The sequence below is a fragment of the Lepidothrix coronata genome, unplaced genomic scaffold, assembly GCF_001604755.1.
Source record: "Lepidothrix coronata isolate B3197 unplaced genomic scaffold, Lepidothrix_coronata-1.0 Scaffold8, whole genome shotgun sequence".
Lineage (NCBI taxonomy): Eukaryota > Metazoa > Chordata > Aves > Passeriformes > Pipridae > Lepidothrix > Lepidothrix coronata.
The window spans coordinates 7,794,287-7,816,888 of NW_016690188.1; the positions used below are offsets into that span (position 1 = coordinate 7,794,287).

A 22,602-nucleotide genomic window follows, 5' to 3' on the forward strand; every position below is an offset into this window, starting at 1 on the left:
ACAGGGTAGCTGTTTGTATTCTGAATCTGCAAATGCTGCAAAAATTTCTAAAAATGGGTCAGTTGCAAAAACCTAAATACTTTCAGCCTATTATTGTACAGTATTTAAAGAACATTCTCAAGAGCTAATGTTTAATGGCAGACAGGTATTTTAATAACATATATATTAAATAAAAATATCAAATAATATTGACTAAAAAAAAATCAGAACTCAGTAATTAAACCCAAGATAACATATCTCTTCAATTCAGCAACAAACACTGACATGTATATGCACAGATGAAAATTGTTACTACGCTTGAAAGATGATTTAACCATAAGGCATAGTTCAAGACTTAAGATACTTCAATTCTGTTCTAGCAGTGAAACTACTGCTTCACTTTCATGAGAGGTTTAATTTCAGTTAATTCTAGCAAGCTTAGAATAGCTTGCAATAAAGAAGCCATGTTGTTTTTCTCATACCAACTAAGTTATATTAATTGTACCTACATATGTACTGGAGGTCACTATTGCAAAGCCATATTCATTCCAAAATTTTCTAACTGATGTTCCTTGTGCAGAAATCCACAACTGAAACATTTAAATGTTTAATGACAGTGGTATGTCATTAAGAGGTATTTGAAGGGACCCTGTTAGGACACTTATCTAGGCTCTGGGAGAACAGTCAAGTACTTGTTTTGTCTGATGGAGATCTAATTTTCCATTTTTAGACCAGACGATCTCAGGAGTAACACTTTGTGTTTTCTCCTCCTAATCTGCCAGCTTTCCCATGTTACATAACAGTATACTTTTTAAACTTCAGTTTAATTAACACCTCCCTTGGGTTTTCAGTTTTTGAGCTTGGGAAGTTGATAATAAATTGCAGGCAAAGCTACATAGGCATAAACATTGTTGCTGCCATCTGTTGCCATCTATAGTTTTGAAGAGTCCTGAAGGTGACTGTATCACTCACTCCAAGAACAGGGCAAGGCTACAACACAACAGTGAGAGGCTACAACTGTACATTTTGAACTTCACGGAAGAACAGTCTGAATAAGCATATTATTCTAGCTCTTTCATTCACAGTCATAAATGCACAAATGGAAAAGCTGTAGCATAAGACAGTCCACTGTGTAAAGCAGTAATTGTCATTGCAACTCTTTTACATTCCCTAGGACCGTGCTGAATTTGATAAGAATCGTGAATCCACAGCCCTCTGCATGACTGGGATTTCACACTCCAAGTCTCCACTCAGCTCCCCTCTGTCATTTCTAACATTCAAGTCTCCTTTCAGGCAATGCCAGTCTTTACTCCTCATAAACTTGTCATAAGAATACTTAGTCCTGTCATTAGAGAGGCATTTAATTTAAAACACTTTTAAATAAGAAAGGTTGATTAAACAAACTTGCAAGTCTTGCTGCTTTACTTTTATGTCTTCCTTTCACTCAGTCTCAAGGTAGATCTTAAAATGCATAATCTAATTAAATGGTAAAAATTTCCATAATTAATGAGGAACCATTCTCCTTTCTTTTCTACTTATGCACATCAATCCTCCAACCTTAAGAAAAGGAAGTGGGATAAAATAGTACAAATAAGCTTTTATACTGGGTAACTTTTACATACATACCTACAATATTTGGCATCATAATGCCACAGAATCACAGAACACTGAGGTCAAGGGACCTCAAGAGGTCACTAAGTCTGCCTCTCTGCCCCAAGGCACGATCAACTATACTGAAACCATTCTTGACAGATGTTTGTATAACCTGATCTTATAAAATTTCCAGTGATGGAAATTCCGTAGCTTCCTTACGTAACCTACAAAAATATTGTTACAAATTGCAGTTACTATTCAATATAGCAAAAAGTCCTTACTGGTCTGCAAGATTAATTTTTTCCCAATTTTAATCCACAATATGGTCCTCTTGAATTCATGCTGATGATAACAATGCACACATATCTCTGTGACTAGGCATACAATATGTATGTTGGTTTTCAATTTTATAAAAAGAATAATTCTGTGTAACTGATCTTAAATTAGTAAGCTGCAGAGGACTTCACAATTAATCACAGTACAAATGCACTGAATTTTCCATTACAGTGCAGTGTACGCTAAATAAATTTATCTTATTTTCACTTATTTTTGATACAGGACATATTTTTTCATACACATATATATAAATATACACACACATCCCCCATGGGCAGATTGTGGTTTAATACAAACTTATAATGCAAAGTATTCCCAGCGGGTCTAGGTTTGTTGAAGACCAAGGATCTAATGATAAAGAAATTAACACCTTCACAAATGAGGATTCTATGGTCAAGCCAAGCCAGATGGCTCTTGATACTTGTCTGCATCCTGACTTGCGCTGAAGGATCAATATAACAGTTTATTCACAAGCATGATTTGGGAATCCCAGTTGGTTGCAATTAGGATAAAGAATGAATTCTCTCCTAACAGCATAAAAACAGCAGGATTTTACTTGCAAAGGCAACATCACTTTCCAGAATTTAATACAGATTTACTAAGGCTTCTAATTTTTTTTTCCCCAAATTTGTTGTTTTTTTTTTTCTTTTAATCCTTTGTGAGAATAATTTTACTAGACAAATTAAAATTTTCATGGTGATAGAGAGTGAAAGATCTTGCATTTATATGAAAAGGACTGCTTTAGGGCTTTAGTCCTTATACCTGGAAGCAAAAAAGTACCAAAAATAGATCAAAAGCTATTTTGAAAAGCGAAAAATTGAACAATCTCTTTTTTGATTTTATATCCCCCAGAAGAAAAGTTTTGAACTTACTGAGTTAAATATTGACAACATTCTACCAACAAGTGTGTGGGAACTTTTTCAAACAGCTGGAACATTATCTATAGATTTTTGCAGGTTCACAAGCCCTGTGCTCAGATTTCCAGTAAAAGCTGCTGTCTAATACAAAGTTAAATGCCCCAGGGACATCGAAATGAACATATTTTTCTGCTGTTTTAAGCACACCAGCAGTCATTTGTAGAGTTTACATGGCTTTCTTGTCAATACCTGCTGGTCACAGTTGGTGAAGAAGCAGTTTCACTTATGATCTGCTTGCTAATTAAGCATGGCAATAGCCATTCAGAGTGAAATTTTCAACAACCTGACACACAAAAGGAAAGAATCAGATGTGTTCTCAGAAGACTTCGATCTTTAAATCATTTGGATTCTGTAGTTACTGCAACTGAAAGATAACAGAAATTACTAAATCAGATTAACATGCAACTTTTCTGATAAAGTATCATATTCTGTATGTAGGATGGATGTTTTAAGCCTGATGCTTCCCAATAAAATTCTTTAACAGAAGAAAAGTTAAAAGGATTTGAAGCTATCCCAGTATAGGCCAAAAATCTGTATGGTCTGCTTCTCCTTTTCTTCAGTGGTTCATAACCTCTCCTTTTCTATTGGCATCTTTCATCATCCAATTGTACTGTATTCCTTCACTTGCAGGAGGACTGCAAAGTTTTCTCCTATGGTGCTCTTCTGCACACAAAACATCCTGAAAAGTATCAACAAAGCTACTTCATTGCTCTGTTTTAAATTTTTTGCTCCCTTGGCCTTCAAAAGCCAGTTACTCTTTTGATAAATGATTATCATCCAACATCTCTTTTTTGCCTCATATTACTACTCCTTCTTGATTTGTATCCATGTCTTAGTTCATGCTTATATTACAAACTCATAGGCAGAAGTCTTTGGCATTTGTACAGCCCCACCCAGTGGTTCCAGGCTTGAATTCCAAGACACATTTCAGTACAGTAAATAAAATACCCCAAAAACATCAGTTTTCTTGAAAGAGTTGACATTTCTCTATTTTTTTATGCCCCTTGTGTGCAAGGAGGACAAACTTGGAGTGGCTGGTAACCAAATCTTACTAATAATTAAGAAAAAGCTGTACAGGTAATGAAATAGAATATTTAATTTGAAAGTGAATATTTTTCTGAGAGAAATGTTAAGATGGCAAAGGCATTAGTGTAACCACCAGAGGTGATTGAAATTCGCTCTTCCCACTGAGTGAAAACTCACTCTATAAGGAACACTATCACATCCAAGTATATTTTTGATCTTTTGCAAGCCACGCCCAAATTCTTTAAATAAAATTTAACACAATAAATGTTTATTTATAGCCAGTTTGTCATTGCAACTTTTCAGTTCCTGCTCTACATTCACCTTCCTTAAAAATGGACATTTGACATAATTGCAAAAAAATGCGCCTTTTGCAATTTTGGACAAGAAATGTAGCAATAAAATTTTGCTTTTAATATATCCTAAGGAGAAAATTGCAATAGAAGGTGCTGCTATACTGCTTGTAAAGGCAACTGGCATGGAAAAGTTTAGAAAGTCTAGCACTTTAAAAATCTGAAAGGTGGAGGCCTTTCTCTTACTTCCTGTAATAGAGAGTAGGCCTGAAAAAGTAAGCTGCTACTAACTATGGAATTACCTTATCTACCTTAGTAAGGTAATATAATATTCACAGCTGCCATTGGCAACAATAGGTCATGTCCCTAAAGGAGAGTGGTACTGGGTGACAAGTCAATGCCCACAGAGAAGCCCTCAATCAGGCACAGCAGACAGTTTTTAGGCAGTAACTGTGGTGCATCCCTTCCCCCTGTAAGGAGTCCTGATGTTAGTTTGGATATTGCCAGTGGTAAGGTAGCCCCTGCCCAGAGACTGTACAGTGCTATTAATGTCTACTCTGCTCAGTGTAAGTTCTATGATAAACTTCTGCTAGGAAAAAGATCTGATAGTGTTATTGCAAACCTGCTTTTGAAGAAAATAATACTTTGAAAACTACACAGACTTTATTTTGAAGCCTTTTTTTTTTCATTATTAGCGACAAACTAAAGATCCCCCAGATAGATAATAGAATAAAAAAACTTCAGGAAAAATATATATAGGATTTAATTTTAGAGACTGGTATTCTTTCCCTGACCTTTGGGCACTTTTTTTTTTTTTAGTTTCTTAATAACAAATGAGGTTAAGCCACTAACCTCTCTGGAGAGAATACACAATAGAGTTAAATAAAGAATCAGAATCAAGGCACAGTGAAAAATGCATTAGAAAAAAGCCTACCAAAATTTTTCAATTAAAGTAGTCCAAAGACTTAGAAAGCCTTCAAATTTCAATTTCATGATGTTGTACTGAAAAGGCTCCTTCTGCTTCTGATAATTTTACTTCACCTTTTCCAGTGTTAGGTTGCCTTTTTTTAATACCTTGTCACTTCATTGTTAGCTATTCTTTGAAATGCGTTTCTTGACAGAGGTTTTGGCTACACCTATAATGAAATAAAAATTGCAACATGCTTCCAATAATCACTGATAATCAGAAAATGTTACAGGAAGCAGTGCTATCAATTCATAAATGGCTTCGCACATTAAATCCTGCATTAGAGAACAAACAATAAAAAAATCTTTGAGGTTCTTTCAACCTCAACTGCTACTTATTAAATATCAGGATATTAATATATGTTTTTAAATAATACTATGCTTTTAAATAATAACTATGCTTTTAAAAAATACTTCAGTAAAAAAAAAGGTCACAAGAAAGCCACCAGTAATTTTTCTTTTTCTGTTGAAGACTGTTGTGCAAAGGAATGTTATCCCTATGCAAAAATCCAATACCTTTTTATGATGATGCAAGGAGCACACAGTGTTGTCTGTGAAGCTAGTTTTGTCCTGAGCAAGAACTTTCTGGCATAAAACTAAACTAAAAAGAACAGATGGTTGCAGGAAATAATTAAAAAAAAAAAAAAGAAGAAAAAAAGGAAGAAGAAACAGATATCAAAGCATCACCTTCTCTATCCCTGAATCTTCCTTGAAAGAAGTAGAACAGGAAGTTTCAAGAAGCTTACATCATCCATTTCCCAAAAGATTCAATCCTACAATTAATATGTCAAACACTTGAATTATAAAGAAGAGCCAGATGCTCAATGTGGACTTACTTGGGCACTGCTAAATGGTCACTGTAGGCATTCTTAGGGACTGAATATAATTAAACAGAAAAAGTCTTTATTGGAAGTTATTATCATATTATTATTCATTATCATAGAATTCATGAAATACAGGTTGGTTGTAAGTCTTCTCATGTTCTCTATCTGCCCTAAAGACATGGCATTTCTTGTATTTGATGACATATGGAACTTTCCCAGAGCACCAAAAAAACCCCAAACCCAAAAAACCCAAACCAAAAAGCCCCTAACCAAAAACCAAAACCAACTTCTAGGTAAAAGACAAGAAGTATTGTTGAGCACATAATGAGCACAAAAACAAATGCATTAAAAAAAAAAAAATCCTCAATTTTAGTAATTCAAGAGTTGTTTTTGTATAGCTCTCGGACAGCATTACAGACATGATACAAAATACAGCCCTCTAAGAGTTAATGTAAGAGCTACAATTAAAGCGACTTAAGCAAATATACATGAAGTTGCCATGTATTCCCACATCAAGCTGCAAAGTGCACCAGCATTATCCTCAGTGTATCCTAGATGTGAATCTCTGAGTGTGCTGATTCTTTCCTGCAGTTTAATAATGAGTCATTTCGTATGCACACTCTGATCATGAAGGTGATGCTTAGTGTTCTGCAGTAAAACATTTTAATTGTTATAAGAATATCAATTTCATTCTAGTCTTTGATGCTTTTACAGACAATTACAAAACAACAAAAATTTCAAAAAAACACTGTTAGTATTATTTTAATTTAATCAGAGATCAAAGTTATGAGAAGTGGTAAAACCATCAGAAGTTTCTCTCAACAGCTGAAAAACCTTTATATCTTACTAATTAAAAGTTCAATACTCTACAACTCTAGCAATGTGCAGTATGGATAATCCCAGTAATAATAATAACTGTAGTATATCATCTATTCTGTGGTACATCTTCAGGGGTTCAAAATAACAAACAAGAGTTACATATAACAAATATAACAAACAAGGTGTGAGTTAAGATGCTAATAATAATAATTAAAGATAATTAAAGATAATTAATTATAATAATAATTAAAGATATTGACTCCTTTATAGAGTTTATAATAGCTGCTTTAAGAATACTCTTGTGCTACAGTAGTATCTGTAAAGGTCACTACAGATGGGAGGAAGCTAAGAAAAAGAAAACTTGGAAACTGGGATCAAAGAATGTGCCATTAAAGCATATGTAACCTTCTAGCTAGCCCTGAATTGAGCCATTTCAAAATACTTCAGTCTGTAGTGAAAGTTATATATTCTTCAAGCTTCATCAACTATATTTTAATTTGAAAGTTGGTAAGTGGAATATAAATAAATATGAATAAAAGATTACTGTGTAGTAAGGGTTACCTTGTTTATTGAAACAGTAAGCACTGTTTACCACCGCTGATATACTGAATCAGGTTAGCAGCAAAGTTTCTATTTAAAATTAGTTACTTGCCTGAAGTTATAAATTGTTACCTTTCTATATGTGTTATAATTCAAAACAGACCACTTAGTGAAGCACCTGAGGATATCAGATGCGCTTGCAAACTTTAATGTAGCTCATTTTTCCCAGTAGGTTAAAGAACAAAAAGCAAAATTTCATAAACATGACATATTTTTTAAATTATATTCATCAGACAAGGAAAAAGAGCCTAAATACATTACATTTAGGGTGTTAAAAAGGTCCATCGCAGGAAGTTTATATATTTATTTGCTTGTAGAACTGGCAGGGATCCCTGTCTGTCACAATTACAGCCACAACACTTCATTCCTGACAAGATTTCTCCCTGTCTCTGTTAGCCCACAGCATGGTCTGTGGGACTCATGGTTATCAATCCGATAAATCTCAACGTGCTGTGTCAGTTTTAAGTACCACCAACTGCTCAAGCACATAAACATCAGCAAGTAGCAGCTGCTCTGTAGTACTGTAGTACTTAATATCTGTGCCCTACACTGTCCTTCCTGATCTTCATTTTCAGAAATGCATTTTCAATTTCATTGCTCTGGTACCAATATGCAAATGGCAAAAGGGTGTTGTCTGAAGCTATATCCAGTGTCCTGAAAAGATAATCTGAGGAAAAGGAGGAGCAAACTAAGCCCAAGTCAATAAAAACATTAAAAAATATTTTCTTTTATAATCTATTTGAAACAAAAGGCAATCTATAAAAAAATTTAAAAAAAGAAATTATGACTTCTAGATAGAGTTTAAATACACTATTTTTAAAGTGACAGATGAGATAGAATTAAAGCATTCTTTAGAACCAGTTGCAGATGTAGTAATAATTAATCCAGATGGTAAGAGACAGGGAAAACTAACGTAATGATTTTTTTCTACTCATGATTCTTTTTTTTTCTTTCTTTGGCAGTTTCTAAAAATATTTTTACAAAACAAAATTGAAAGAAAGATGTGAATGGTGCTTCTACAACAGTGACTCTGTTGTAGAAGATACAACAGTATCTTTTTCTTCTCTTCTTGAAGAAAAACTTATAATAATCACATATCAAAAAAATATTTTAGAAATGCAGAAATCCAAGTTTGGGTTAAAGACATTTCCTCTACAACATCTACCTCTATGTATTCCTACCTCTATGTAAACCTATCTCCAAAACCTCATTTGCATTTGCAGTTAATTTTCTGGTAAATGCATCAAAACCAGGAAGCCTGAATAAAACTTCATTTAGATTTAATTAGATTTACATTTAATGCCCAAGATAGCAAAGCTTTAAAACTTAATAAGTGAAATGATCAGCAAGGGATCAGCAAGGGATTTCCTAGCAAATCTTATCAATACAGGAAAAAACTTACCTAACACAGAGTCACCATAGATCAATAATAGGAGAACAAAAATGAAAATTCACATTCAATTAAAAATGTTTCCAAAATCTGAAAGCAATCTTCTATGTCAGAGCATGGTTATCACTTTCATGGCTGAAAGAGGAAACTTGATAGTACCAGAAATGCCTCTGAGCAGGATTTGTTCTTATTCAAGGATTGTTTATACTTTTGGTTTTTTGAAAAATCACTTTTATCAAATCACTCCACTACAGACACAGATTCTGATACCTCTTTAAGTGTCTAAATTCCTGAAGTTAGACCCTTCTAACCACGAGTTTCATACTTGAAATATAATCTGGGCTATTGAAACATGTTATACCTCATTTTCAGAAGTTCCAATAAAACCAAAGAGTATTGTTATAGTGAAAATTTATCTAAGCAATTGGCTTAACTCAGCACACAATTGCAAGAAAAATTCATTTAGAAACATGTCACTCTCAGTCAAGACCATGTGAAGTCCCTCCACATATCACTGAGTGCTAAACAAAACATGTACCCCCCACAAAAAACCAATGCATATGCTATGACTACTGGGGGGTCTTGAATCTATGTAAAAGATAGATTGGCAAAAGTCTACTCCCATTGCACTGTCTTAACATTAACAAGAAGCTCAACCTGATAACGCGCACCCACAGCCCAGAAAGCCAACCGTGTTCTGGGCTGCATCAAAAGAATAGTGGCTAAAAAGGTTGAGGAAGGGGTTCCTCCCCCTCTACTCTGCTCCTGTGGGACCCCACCTGGAGTGCTGCAGCCAGCTCCGGGGCCCCCAGCGTAAGAAGGATGTGGACCTGCTGGAGCGAGTCCAGAGAGCCTCAATGACACTCAAAGGTCTGGAGCACCTCTCCTGTGAAAAGAGGCTGAGAGAGAAGACTTTGGGGAGACCTTATAGTGGCCTTGCAGTACCCAAACATGAGAGAGGTGAAGAGGGACTTTTTACAAGGGTATGCAGTGACAGCACAATGGAGAACATCTTTTAACTGACAGAGGGTAGATTTTCATTAGATATTTGGAAGAAATTCTTCACTATGAGGATAGTGAGGCACTGGAACAGGTTGCCCAGAGAAGCTGCAAATGCCCCATTCCTAGAAGTGTTCAAGGCCAGGCTGGATGAGCAATCTGGTCTAGTGGAAGGTGCCTGCCTGCAGCAGGGATAAGGTCCCATCCAACCCAACCCATTCTATTATCACTACTTTGGCAGGGGAAGCATACATGTCAAGCGTACTAAATCCTTAGGGTTTTATTACCCAAGGAGAAAACCAGAAGAGAGATATAATTCTTAATGGTACTGGTGGATGAACTGTCACTTTGGTAGCCAAGTAATCAAGGACTAGAAGTTTAGCTTTTGAAAGAAAATTTTTGCTTCTCGTTTTCACTATTCCCAGAATAAAGCCCTCATAAAACCCTGCCATCCAATCTACTGGAGATATATTTCCTAATCTAAAAATAGAAGCCTGACAATCTTTGCGCGAAGACTTACATGGCAGACATGCTGTGATAGGATACCACAGTGGATGGTTTTCTCTCTACTGTCCATGTATTTATATTGAGTTACTTGGTTTCCCCAGGATTGCTTCACAGGTGAGGAAGTGATCTCCAGGCAGAGGAAAGCCGGTCTCAAGGAATATTTCTTAATTTTTCTTAGGACAAAATCACTAGTGACATGCAACATATTTCCTATATATTTCAATTAACCAGACAATACCATGGAACAGATGCAGGTTAAAAAAAAAAAAAAAAAAAAAGAAAAAAAAAGAAAAGAAAGAAAAGAAGTAATCACAGAGATTCTCTCCTTTTAGATTTCTTAGATTACAATAGGTAAGATCACCTCTTTGGGTGGCACAGGGATCAATTTTCAATGAAACAGTTTTCACTCTTATACTCCAAAGTTCTATCTACTAGGACAAGAGGCAAGAACAGCTGACCTGTGAGGAAAAAATGTTTTAAAAAAATGTTTAAAAAACCCCAACCAAGCTCCAAAACGTGAATCATAATTTACTGAAAACTATTTTCCTTCTCCAGTTACGTGAGGGAGGAGACAGGTAAAGATGGGGCTAGAATGAATGTTCCCTTTTCCCTAAATACTTAATTTAATTGAAGAGTTTTTCTTTAGATATTTAAGTTTGCATGAAATGAGGATCCTTTATGCAATCAGTGCAGACTGTGTTCCTATCTTAGATAGCTGAATCAGTCTCTGAATCCACCACTTTGGAGAGTCTAGAATCCTAATTTTAACTTTATTAGGTGCCAAAATTATAGGGCATGAAGAGAGATGTTTGTGTAATCACATGATGTCTGACTAGCTAGCTTCAACATTCTGAATTCCAAAGGATCAGCATTACCTAAATATGGCCCTTGGCACCATCAGCTCCAAATCATCCTAGCCTGAGATATAACTCCCCAGGTTTACTTTCCCAAATAAGCAGAGAATGTTGATACTTCAAGATACACACTTACCTGCAAATAAAGGACTTAAATACCAACTTAGAAATGTCTAGCAATCCCTCAATATATACTATTTTTTAATTTAGTTAATAATCTGTAATTCTTCAGTTACAAGCCATAAATCTTAAAATGCTTCTACAAGTTTTGAGTTTATCCTGTGGAAAATTTAGTTCAGGCTGAAATTGAAAAATATCTTACATTAAAAAAAAATCTGTTTTGGTTTGTGCACCCAGCAGAAAAAGTTTCTACTAACCTTACTGCTTTATAAAATCTGAGATAATAAAAAAAGAATAATTTTGTGTTCTACAATGACTCAGAATCCTTTGCCTTTTTTTTCCTATTGGAACAATAGGAACTGATTGGAGACATAACTCACAACTTTCACTGAAATGCTTAACATTACAGAAGTAATTAGACCCAATGCCTTTACAGATGGAAACAAGGACTTCAAGATATTTTATTCTCATGTCAACAGATATATGCTTCTGAATAAAAGGCAATTAATTAAGAACATACCATTAAAACAATTTATTTCTTCCAACAGTATTTTGGCTATTGTTCATTTGGCTTCCTTTAACTTGCATCTCATCTCATCTCTTGATCATCATGTAAAACTTACTTATCTACATGAGATTATTTTTATTATTCCCAAATAATAATAAAAAATCCAAACCCAAATCTAAAAACTTTCACTCCAGATCTCTCTTACAGTAAAAAACTTTTCCTTATGTTCAGATGGAATTCATGTATTTCAGTTTATGCTCATTATCTCTTATTCTGCCACTGGGCACCACTGAGAAGGGTAGGAGTTCATCTTCTTTGCACTCTCCAATTAGATATTTATAACCACTGATAAGGTCTTCCTGGGCCTTCTGTTTAAGCACTCACATCTATGACAGAGAAGATCAGACACATAGAATGAATTTCCCCCAATACCTTTTTGGTATCAGAGCCACGAAAAAGGAAGCCAGTCTTCTAAGTGAGACAGAGTACTTCAACATCTATAATACTATTAACAACAAAGGAGGGCACCACAACAGCAGAGTCAGGATCTTCAGAGCATTGTGTGGTGGGAGGACACAACACAAAATATATAAGCTGAAGCATTTTCTAGCCTGATTGCCTATAAATAAAAGCCTTTTTACTATGAGGACAGTCAGGAACTGGAATAGGTTGCCCCAGTCTGCCTCTGTCTCTGTCCTCAGACATTTTCAAGACAGCCTAGGAAAACTGTGAGTAACCTGGCCTGACTTCAACACTGACTCTCATTTGAGCAGAGGGCTGGACCAAGATACCTCCTGAGATATCTTCCAACCTGAATTATTGTATGAGCCTATAATCTATGACAGAAGTATTCACAATTCATCTTAAAGGAACAGATTAAGGTCTGAGCTAGCTCTACCACTGTTAAACCAAAAAAAATACAACCAAAACATCCAATATCTGTGTTCTGGAAATATACACAATATGACCACAAATAACACACTCCTGTATGGGTATAGGAAAAAGGGTCTTAAAGTAATGGTAGGTAAGAGAAATAGATGTTAAATGCTAATTCTGTAATAAGTTTTAAGTACTTAAGAATCAAAATGGTGCTGGAAACAACACTTCTAGTAGATGCATATTATCTTGTACATTACATATGCTGCAGGTTACAAATCTTCATACTTTTAAACAAGGCCAGATAAAAAACTGTATTACCCACAACAAAAAAAAAACAACACTCCATTCTGGAAGAATTAGTCTCTTCCCAGTTTCAACATGACTAAGTTTGTTTTTGGCAGTTATAGTTCTTGTTACTCAACAGTTGCGTAACCAGTCAGATGCAGGAAGCGTGCTCAGCCCTCTCCTCATCCAATGCCTCGAGTGGCTTCTCAGACATTTCCATGGAAGTAGGTGCAAGCCTTTCAAAAGTGAGTTAGAGTGCACTGTGCTTCCCTAATAACTGCTTCCCTAAGAGAATAGAGTGCTCCTGGTGCTCTAAAAAAATAAGTCAGAAAACTGAAGTTCTGTAGAGATCCCTTGAGACAATTACTCAGATCAGAGATGGAATGATTAAAAGCATGATGAACTTGTTTTTTCTGTTCTTATCTTGATTATTTTAGCATGAGAAGAGTTGGTGCTTGCTAAAGGTGGAAGCAGCTCAACTACAGCTGACCTAGACAGCTACATAAAATTATAGTGTTCTCAAGGCTTCTTCTAATTGAGAAAAGAAACAGATGATGGAACTTGGTGTCTGATGCAATCTTGCTTATTTACAGAATTAAAATTCCACTCTTCTTAGCACAACAAATCATAAGCAAGCAACTGTTTTCTGTTCCTTACTACTCACCTTCATCTACCATTCCATCTAAAAGCTCTCACAAAGCAGTGTTTAAATTCACACTTCAAGTAGTCATTTACACAAGGCCATGAGCATTTGGTTAATTTTTCAATTTCGTGTCATTTTCTCATTTCTTCTAAGAATTATTCAGCAAAATCCCTCAGCTACATGTATTGTCATTTTACTGAGTGACATACCTTTGTTCTGGTGCTTCTTAAATGAAAGGCAGTGGCTCATCAGCTTCAGTTATCATTGTTACAAATAAGAGTTTAAATTATTCTGTCATCCTACTAAAGTGTGAAAAATAGTGACCCCATGCTTCTTCAGTGAATAATTCAAGCACTATATACCTTTAAATACTAAAGTGTTTTGACTATTTTTCTGTCTTTCCACTTATGCAACTACTCTCAACTACTGTGATTGCAGTATCCAAGAATTGCACTAAATGACTAGATCCATTTCAACGTTTTACTCTGAAGGTGCAAGCAATGAAAACTATGACCACTCTTCTGTGACACTTCTGTTGCATGAAATTGTTCCTTTGTTAGCCTTCCAAAGAGATAAATTTATCCTTCAGTGGGATCCTACTCTGTCAACAAATTCAAACACAACATACAATAAAGGAATAGAGGTCCTTTCTAGAGAGACAAGAACTAATTAATAGAATCCTGTGCTGTGCTATGCTAATACTCTACTCTCACATTAATCTTTTTGACAAATAGAGGGGAAAGATGGCATATACACCAAGATTATACATAAAAACACAAAACCAAAGGTTTCAATTTAAGAATTAGAATGGCAGAGTGATATTTAGGGCAGGCAGACAGTTTTCCATGAAAAAACATTCACAATGCTGGGGGGGGGAAGAATCAAAAAGAGAGAGGGATAAAAGTGAACTGGCGACTTTAAAAGCAAATAGCCAGAATTTCAGACTGAACAAATGCTAATTCTTTGCAGTAGCCTTAGAAATGACTGAACACAGAATTCATTTAAGATGACCACAAACAAAGAGCAGGGAAAAAGAGGACCATTTGCCACAGTGAAGACCCCCTAGTTTCTAATGCTAAATAATTTAGTATGGGGAGCATGCAAGATTAACTTCACAAGGTTAATTTTGTGTGTCTTGTATTTTATAACGTCGGAGATAGAACTTCTCCTTTGCACTATGGACATTTTATAGTTTCTTTTCTTCATCCTACATAATTCTCAAAATAAGACAATCGGGGTAGGTAGGCAGCATCTATTCAAACCAGAAAGTGGCCAAGATGCTGGAATGAAAACCTTGCCTTAAAGCTCTGTCCTTCCCCCAGACTTCTAATGCTCGTTCAACATCAACACTACAGTATTATCACATTCTTACAGCATCCAGTTTTCTCCAGGAATTGGCTATCACTGCCAGAGACTTAATTTCTAACCAGAGCTATCTGTTGACACACAGCTGCAGATGGATTTCAGACACCAATTACAGGGATGATAAAACACTAGCTTTTCCCAACAAGGGTCTACAGTTGAGCCCTTCCCCACACAGCTGCTGGCCTACTGTTGATTATTCACAGCAGAAAGCTCAGTTTCATCTGAGCCCCATCTATTGATCCACCAATAAAGTCAAGCCCTGTAGATCAAAACAGACTCTCAGTTCTTGAGTTTTCAGTGCCAAATGCAGAATCCACTGAAGGGCAAAGAAGGCCATACTTAGAAGGCCATACTAGTGCCATGTACAATCACTCTCTGGTCTGTAAAGGAGGCATGAAGGAAAAAGGATGGCAAATGCACTCTGCAGGCAAAGACAGTCTTCTTTTACACTGGTGTCATATGGAGAAGTTGGATTACCACACAATAACAAGTCCAATGAGCACAGAGTATGAGAGTAGGATAGAAGCTAATTTACCACTAGATTAATCTCAGACATTCCTCTTACCTGGACTGCATTAAAACAGGAACATCTATGTTTCCACCCTGTTGTTTGATGTGTTTCATATCTTTGTTCTGCCCAGAAAGAACAGTACAAGAATTTTTTTCTAATATTCTATTTACTTTCTACTATTCTCTCCAAAATAACAGTTTCATATGCAGCAGATTTAATCTGCTATTTGGCAAGAATGTACACCATTTTATTTAACTTGACTGCATTTTCACTAGGAGATGACATGAATCTATGACTTGAGCACACAAAGTAACTACTCTGAGACAAACATGCACAGCACACTTTCCTTTGCCAGAAAGGATCTGAGGTCACGTCAGTATAAGAGAACTCTAGAATATTAAGCCAAATTAAATCTAACATATTGATCCACGTGTACACATATTTCTTAAGAAATAAAATGGCCATTCAGTGAAACACACTGAATGGAGACAAAAGAGAAATATTATATATGTATTGAATTAATATGATTTAAATAAAAATTTTAAGTTCAGTTTAACTTTGAATGCTCCCATGTACATATGAGTTTACAAACTTCTATGACATCAGCATATTTGTATATACAACACTCCCTTTCCTTTTTCCCCAGCTGCAGTACTGCTGTACTGAAACTGCTTTATACATAAGGTATTCTTCTAACAGGTCCTTCTATCCCTCCGCAATTAACACACTTTCACACATAAAGTAGATCCCCTTGCCTCAGAGTAATATTACATACCTGCATTTAACTACATCTGACAGTTATTAGCCTGAATACTTAACTAATCTAGGTTCTTCTGTACAAAATGTGACCCTACTGTTTCTCCAAATTTAGAATAATTTGCGAACTTGGAAGCTTTTATTTCAATATCAGAACCCAAATACCACCTATTGGTAATATTCACTTTTCAGAGCCATCCCACATTAAATTGGAATTTTTTTAAATTCAAAATAAGTACATATTTACTCAGTAAGAAAATTTGAGTAAATTAGACATTAAAAGGTCAAGATGAAATTATTTCATACTTGGATACTAAGAACACTGAGGAGATCTGAAGCTCCAGTATTACAATATATTAGTCCATTTAGGAAGTAAAATTTCTTAGATAATTTGTAGAAGGGGAAAGAAGTTTTCCCCAAGGTCTTTGTTAAAAAAACTAACAAATTTTCCATTAAGTTACCTGAAACAAACTCACCTAGTTATAAAGATTTCCTGCTATCAGCATGGTAAGCTCTGCCTTACAGCTGGGATTCCTGGAACCTGTAGTTCCATAAGGTCAGTTAGGAGTAGGAAGAACAGTAATTCTATTATACATAATCAACATTTTCTCATGTAATATTAAGATGAAGTAGTGTGTGAACAGGTGCATTCCCTCCAAAAGTTTTTTACCAACCCTATGATGATACCTAAAATTTCTTCAAGTCTTATATAAGTGCATTTTAAACTGGTAAGGACAAGCTCACCTCAATTACACACTGCAACAAATTTAAACCACTGTACATGTTCAATATTATTCATATTGAACATCAGTAGCTACAAACCCAAAACCTAATTCTGAGTCTTACCCAAAGCTTCCTGTATAACAACTCACAAGGTACACTTTGGTTGCTTCATCTGTTTAAAAAAATAAGATTATAATAAGACTGTAAAAATAAATGTAATTATAATCTTATTATCCTCATTAAAATCTACAAATGAAAAATTATAAAGTATCTGCTGCTATTAATAACTGTGCACAACTAACACATTTCGTGGGACCAGGATCAACAGCACGTGACTGCACAGGCAGAGACTGTGTCGAAATACTAATGCACATATAATAAACCATATGCAGAGAAAACTGATATTTTTTGTTTCATAATTTTAAAAAATTATTCTGTAATCTTAGCATTTTTCCTGTTCTGAACCCTTTTAGGAAGGAATCATTTATAGCTAAAAGCAATATCATCTTCATCAAAACAAATACTCGCAACTTAAAACCTAGACTATTATTTCCTTCCTCACATATATGTATATAAATGATTGTTTTTATTTAATAAATGAGAATAATCTGGGATCACAAAAAGTAAATTAGAAACAGCAGAGTTGCCTGTGTTTCTTTATTTATGGTGTAAAGTACAGGAATAAACATGTTAAAATGAGTATAGTACTATTTCACAATTGGCTGAGCAGTTAATTTCCTTAATGGGTGCATACAATATTATTTGAATTTTTTTTTAATGGAAATTTTATACACTGAATATTAGAGTTTTTACAGAAACAAAACAAACCAAAATGCTTTAACAGCATTTCCTTCTAGTGCAAGCTAGCACAAATTTAAATATGTCCCAGTGGGCAATACAGAGCTGTGTTCGATGCTTGTGTATTTCTATTGGCTTCCATTTGATTAAAAGAAACTGCTTCACTATAGAAGCAAAGTAGAACAACTCCTTGAAGCATTAAAGCACAATGTTCTGTGCCTGTGACCACACAAAGATTCAAATGAAGAAAGAGATACAATGCCATTTTCGGAATGCCAGACTATCTAACTTTGAGTAATGACTACTTAGTGAACATTTATAGTATTTTTATTTTTTAAAACTCTATGCATAATTATCATAACAGTTCTCTTTTCAAGATAAAATTAGTTTTGAAACTTTGCTTTTCTATCACCAGCCCTATTTATGTTCTCAGGATACAGGAGTTAAAGTACAAGAATAAGCAGCCAATCATCAAACATTTAAATAACTGTCTTAAACTTCCCAAATTTTGCAGAAGGGAGACTAAAAAAAGAATGAAAACAACAAAAACATTCAGCTCTCTAACTTGCTAGAGGCCTAACCTCTCAGGACTGTGTACAGTGTAAAGGCATGGATCTCACTTTAGGATCCAGAAACTTGGAGCTAACATAAGAATGCAGTAGAGTATGAAAATAACAAGCCCTTTGTTCTTCTTCATTCTCCAGTGCACATGTCAGATTTTGAATTTAGAAAACCCCAAAAGCACAAAGAAGTCTATGGATAATTTCATTTCTCTGCTATAGGAAGGGAGGGAAAAATATCACAGTCAGAAAATCAGTGTTGCACAGTTACCAAAACTACTAGAAAACTCCACATTTGATAGTATAAAACAAAATCAAAACCATAAAATGAAATTATGTAAATTAAATATATGGATTTAAAAAAACCCAACAAAACACCATCTAACTAAACCGAACTATTTATTTACAGAATAAACAATAGGTAGCATGTGGCACAAAAGAACCAAAGTCATATCTTTCTGAGGTGGAAAAGAACTAATGTTTAGGGATTAGGTCTAAAAAATGTCAGGCTGGTTCACACTGAGAAAAAAAATCTTAAATGTTTATTTGCATGTTGCATCTCAGGAATCTATCATTAGAAAGCACAAAGCTGAAAGTTGCAAATTATTTTCCATCTTAAACCTGACAGTGTTTTCCTTTCTAAATGGTACAATGGAAAATGTGGTGATGTGGGAATTAATGTAAGGTAAGTCTGGAAGATGGTCAAGAATCTGGCTAAGATATGAACTTCTTTTGTCCTGAGAATTAACTACATGTCCTTCGTATATGACAAGGTCACAAAATAAAGTCTTAAAATACAATATCTTTGTAAAGCTTACTGTAAAAATTTAGTTTATCTAGAAACAATAAATAACAAATAATGAAGTTCCAGTCAAAATTTAATTTTTGTAAATTTTGTAAATTTTGTTTTACAAGATATTGTTTGCAAGGCTTTAGTGCCTTTCCTTTAATAAGGTCTACTTACTGTACAAAATGCACAGAAGAGCTTAGCTGAATAATATGGCATTTTTGTGGCTATGATTTTAACTAGTTAAGCCAAGGAAATAGATGACAGCTATTTTATTTTTAATCTTACTCTTGAAGTAAAGCTGTAAACTTTTTCCTTCCAGAAATAATCCTCAAACTGATTGCTGTCAACTGATTGCTGGAGGGAAAGTCTGTCAACCAAAGAGGGTGGAGACAGAAAAGACAAGCTCACTCTTTCCATGTGTAACTACCTTTCCACAAAAAGTGGAAGCTAAATCTGACAAAATCTTTGTAAATTAAAGATCTCTTCTGTGTAAACCTTTAAAAAAACATCCTTTATAGTATCCAACACTTTTATCCAGGAAAAAGTACATCTGACTAGACTCCATTATCAAAGAGACATGATGTTATTCAAGTGTTCAGAATGAAACTCTGTATCTTTGTTCCTTAAAAATGAAAGCATACCTTATAAGAGCAGATTCTGAATACTGGGGGATACAATCTGCCCTTCATACATTTCAAAAAACAAATTCATACCAAAATTTAAACTTTTTGCAGATTTATACATCTAAAATATATTGGCCCTATACCATTAATTGGCAGAAGAACACCTATCTACTTCAGAGGGTATAATGAAGATTATTGATACCTATGAAGAGGTTTTTACGTAGTAAATACCATATAAATGCTAAATTATGACGAGGACAGAAATAGCCCAGTTTATCTCCATCCAGAAACTCAAATTTTATGCTTAAATTTGGATTATATTATTCATTCATGTCTAAAACCCAGTATCTCTACTAACTGATCTTTTGTTGTTTTTCAACACAAACTCCCTATTATCTTGTTTCATTTTTTTTTCAGATATCCACTAAGATCCTCTTGTAAACAAAGACAGTCTTAGAACACATTTTTCTGTTGTCAATTCCTGAAACAAAAAAAGGTCTACCATTTGCAGGTTATAAAAATTTTAATTTGGTCCTTTTTTCCCCCTTTAAACAGTTTTTAGGATGACAAAATGCAAGACTTCACTTGCAGACTTGAGTGACACAAAATGGTTGCTTAGCACTCTGAAGAATCATAGTAGGAAAAGGATATTAAATAATCTTCTCTGTTGTTCTGCAGGTAATGTGTAACATTTTACTTAATAACTATATCTGCACCTTTTGTAGCATAAATTGAAAAGGATTTGCTCTGCCTTTCCAAGTTAAACAGATGTACAGTGTTAACAGGAAATTTTAGACAACAGCAAAAAGAAGAAACTTTGAAAAGACATAGTCTGGAACAAATAAATTAACTTTTAAAAGCAAATATTATGGGAAAGGAAATCCAGAATCCATCCTCTCCATATTCCAGTAAAGAATTTGATATGGTGTCACCCAGCAATGAGTTACTGAGTTGGAAAAGATGGGCAGGCATAATACAAAGATAAAGTCAATGTAAAAGTGACTAATGGTAACATATTAAATGGATTTATTTAAAATCCTTCTTCAGACTCATCTTATTTCATTTGTGAATGTGGCAAAAAGCAGAGGTGTTTTGATTAAAACTGGTTACAGGAAGCCCTCTTGATGCAGGGGACGTTCTCTCCAACTTGCAGAAGAAATTGGATGACCATTTGTAGTATTAGAAATGGCAAAACCTTTAGCAACTCTTCAAAGCACATGATTACAAATAGTAGAATTACTGTGATTATTTCTGTGATGGTCTCTGATCATTTCAGAGCAACACAAAAAGATAAATCACACACCCATGTCTAGTTTATGACAATAGGGTTAAGTCAACCTGGCATACCTGTAAAACAAACTTGATCTTCACCCATATCTGACACAACATTTTGAGAAGACCAAGTGGAGCATTAGCACTCTTATTCAAGACTTTAAGAAAACACTTCAGGTACAAAGTTCAGAATTCACGAGAATTAAATTACTAGGCTTTGTATCTTCCTATTTATTCTGTTTCGCTAGAGAGACTATAAGGTGCTTGCTCTGCTTGTTTGATCCTAGCACATAAAAGCTGAGGAAGACACACGATCGATGGTTATAATTTTTTGAGGGCTACACCCCAAGGAAGGAGTTGGTTTTAAATAACAATATTGAGAGATTAAAAATTAGGAATCAAAAAATATATTTAGGCTGAAAGTTCAAAGAAAGCTCTAAACATTAGGAAAGAGGTTTTTAATCATCTTTCCAGAAAGAACAACAGGGCAATGTGCTTAACTAGCTTAAAGGTAGACTGTGATGACTTTATGACTCGAATTAGATAAGACTGTTGCCTAACTCAGAGAGGTCTTTTCTTCAGTCCTGAGTTACTGTGGTGATTAACTGTTCCCTATTTTGCCCCCTTCTTTACCAGTCTTTTTGTTGCCACTATTCCCACTGAAGTTCAACTAGGGCTATGAGAGAACTACATGCAATTTTTTATCTCTAGGAGAAAACAGTCTTAAGACTTAAACCCCTACCCCTCTAGCTTAAATGGTTTCATAGAATATTGCATCAAAGCAGATGACTAGAAGCTCTCCTTGAGATCAAAAGATTTAATCACCAGCTAAACAGAGCAGTGCATTGCAAACATACTGAAATGATATTGCCTCTTCAGGTCTTCATTAAATATTTGTCCTCCTTGGAAGTTTAATGGATTCCTGCTTACTATATAAACAGTCAAAGAAGGCATTTGATTGTACTCCATGCATATACATCTCAAATGCTGTCACTATGCAAAATCTCGTAACTTAACCTGCCTGTTAGGACATCCAACTGTCTGCATCTACCATAACAGAGTACTCTATGTTAACCATTGAACAACCCATTTACAAGTTTCATATGACAGTGTGTAAATCAAAAACAACTGCACAAAATAGAGAGGGCATATTCACGTGCCTACAAATACTGGCCCAGTTGTCATGTAGTTATTTGTATAGCAATAAGTGAACATCATGCAGACATCTGACTCTTCTTCATTCAGCTCCTTTCAAAGATTTGTTCATCAATAAACAAGCAACGCTATGGTTACACAAAAAGCATGGCCAATATGTTGCAAATGTTGAAAATGTGGGTGGGTTTGTCATTCACTGAAGTCACCAAGCCCACAATCCCTTGTATCAAACAGAAGTCATTATTGTACAGACAATAAAGTCTAGTAAGTGTAAACACATCTCCCTGCCTCCTTCTGGCTGACAAATCATTTTTTTCATTTTAGATTACAAAAGAAGCAAATGCTTTTCCAATATAACTTGATGCAACACTTTGGTGACCAAACATAAAAATGTCCACTGGACTGAAACTTATGCAGTGACATATATTGTTCAAATCCCAAATCAGAACCTCCATGTTATTCACTTACAACCTACACGGCCAAAGCACTGGCCAGAACAATGTCAGTTACACCA

General features: G+C 34.9%; 1 protein-coding gene across 3 annotated transcripts in view; it reads right to left on the reverse strand.

Annotated features, from left to right (window-relative positions):
* Positions 1-22,602, reverse strand: part of LOC108509679 (heparan sulfate glucosamine 3-O-sulfotransferase 1-like) — a 46,052-nt gene that overhangs the window by 21,166 nt on the left and 2,284 nt on the right. Inside the window, exon 1 of one of the 3 annotated variants that reach the window (XM_017839233.1) lies at positions 15,466-15,535. The exons of the other annotated variants lie outside the window; for them this stretch is intronic. The gene's annotated coding sequence lies outside the window, so the exon portion shown is untranslated. Of the gene's footprint in view, positions 1-15,465; positions 15,536-22,602 lie in introns of those variants that run through there. 3 annotated transcript variants of the gene reach the window in all.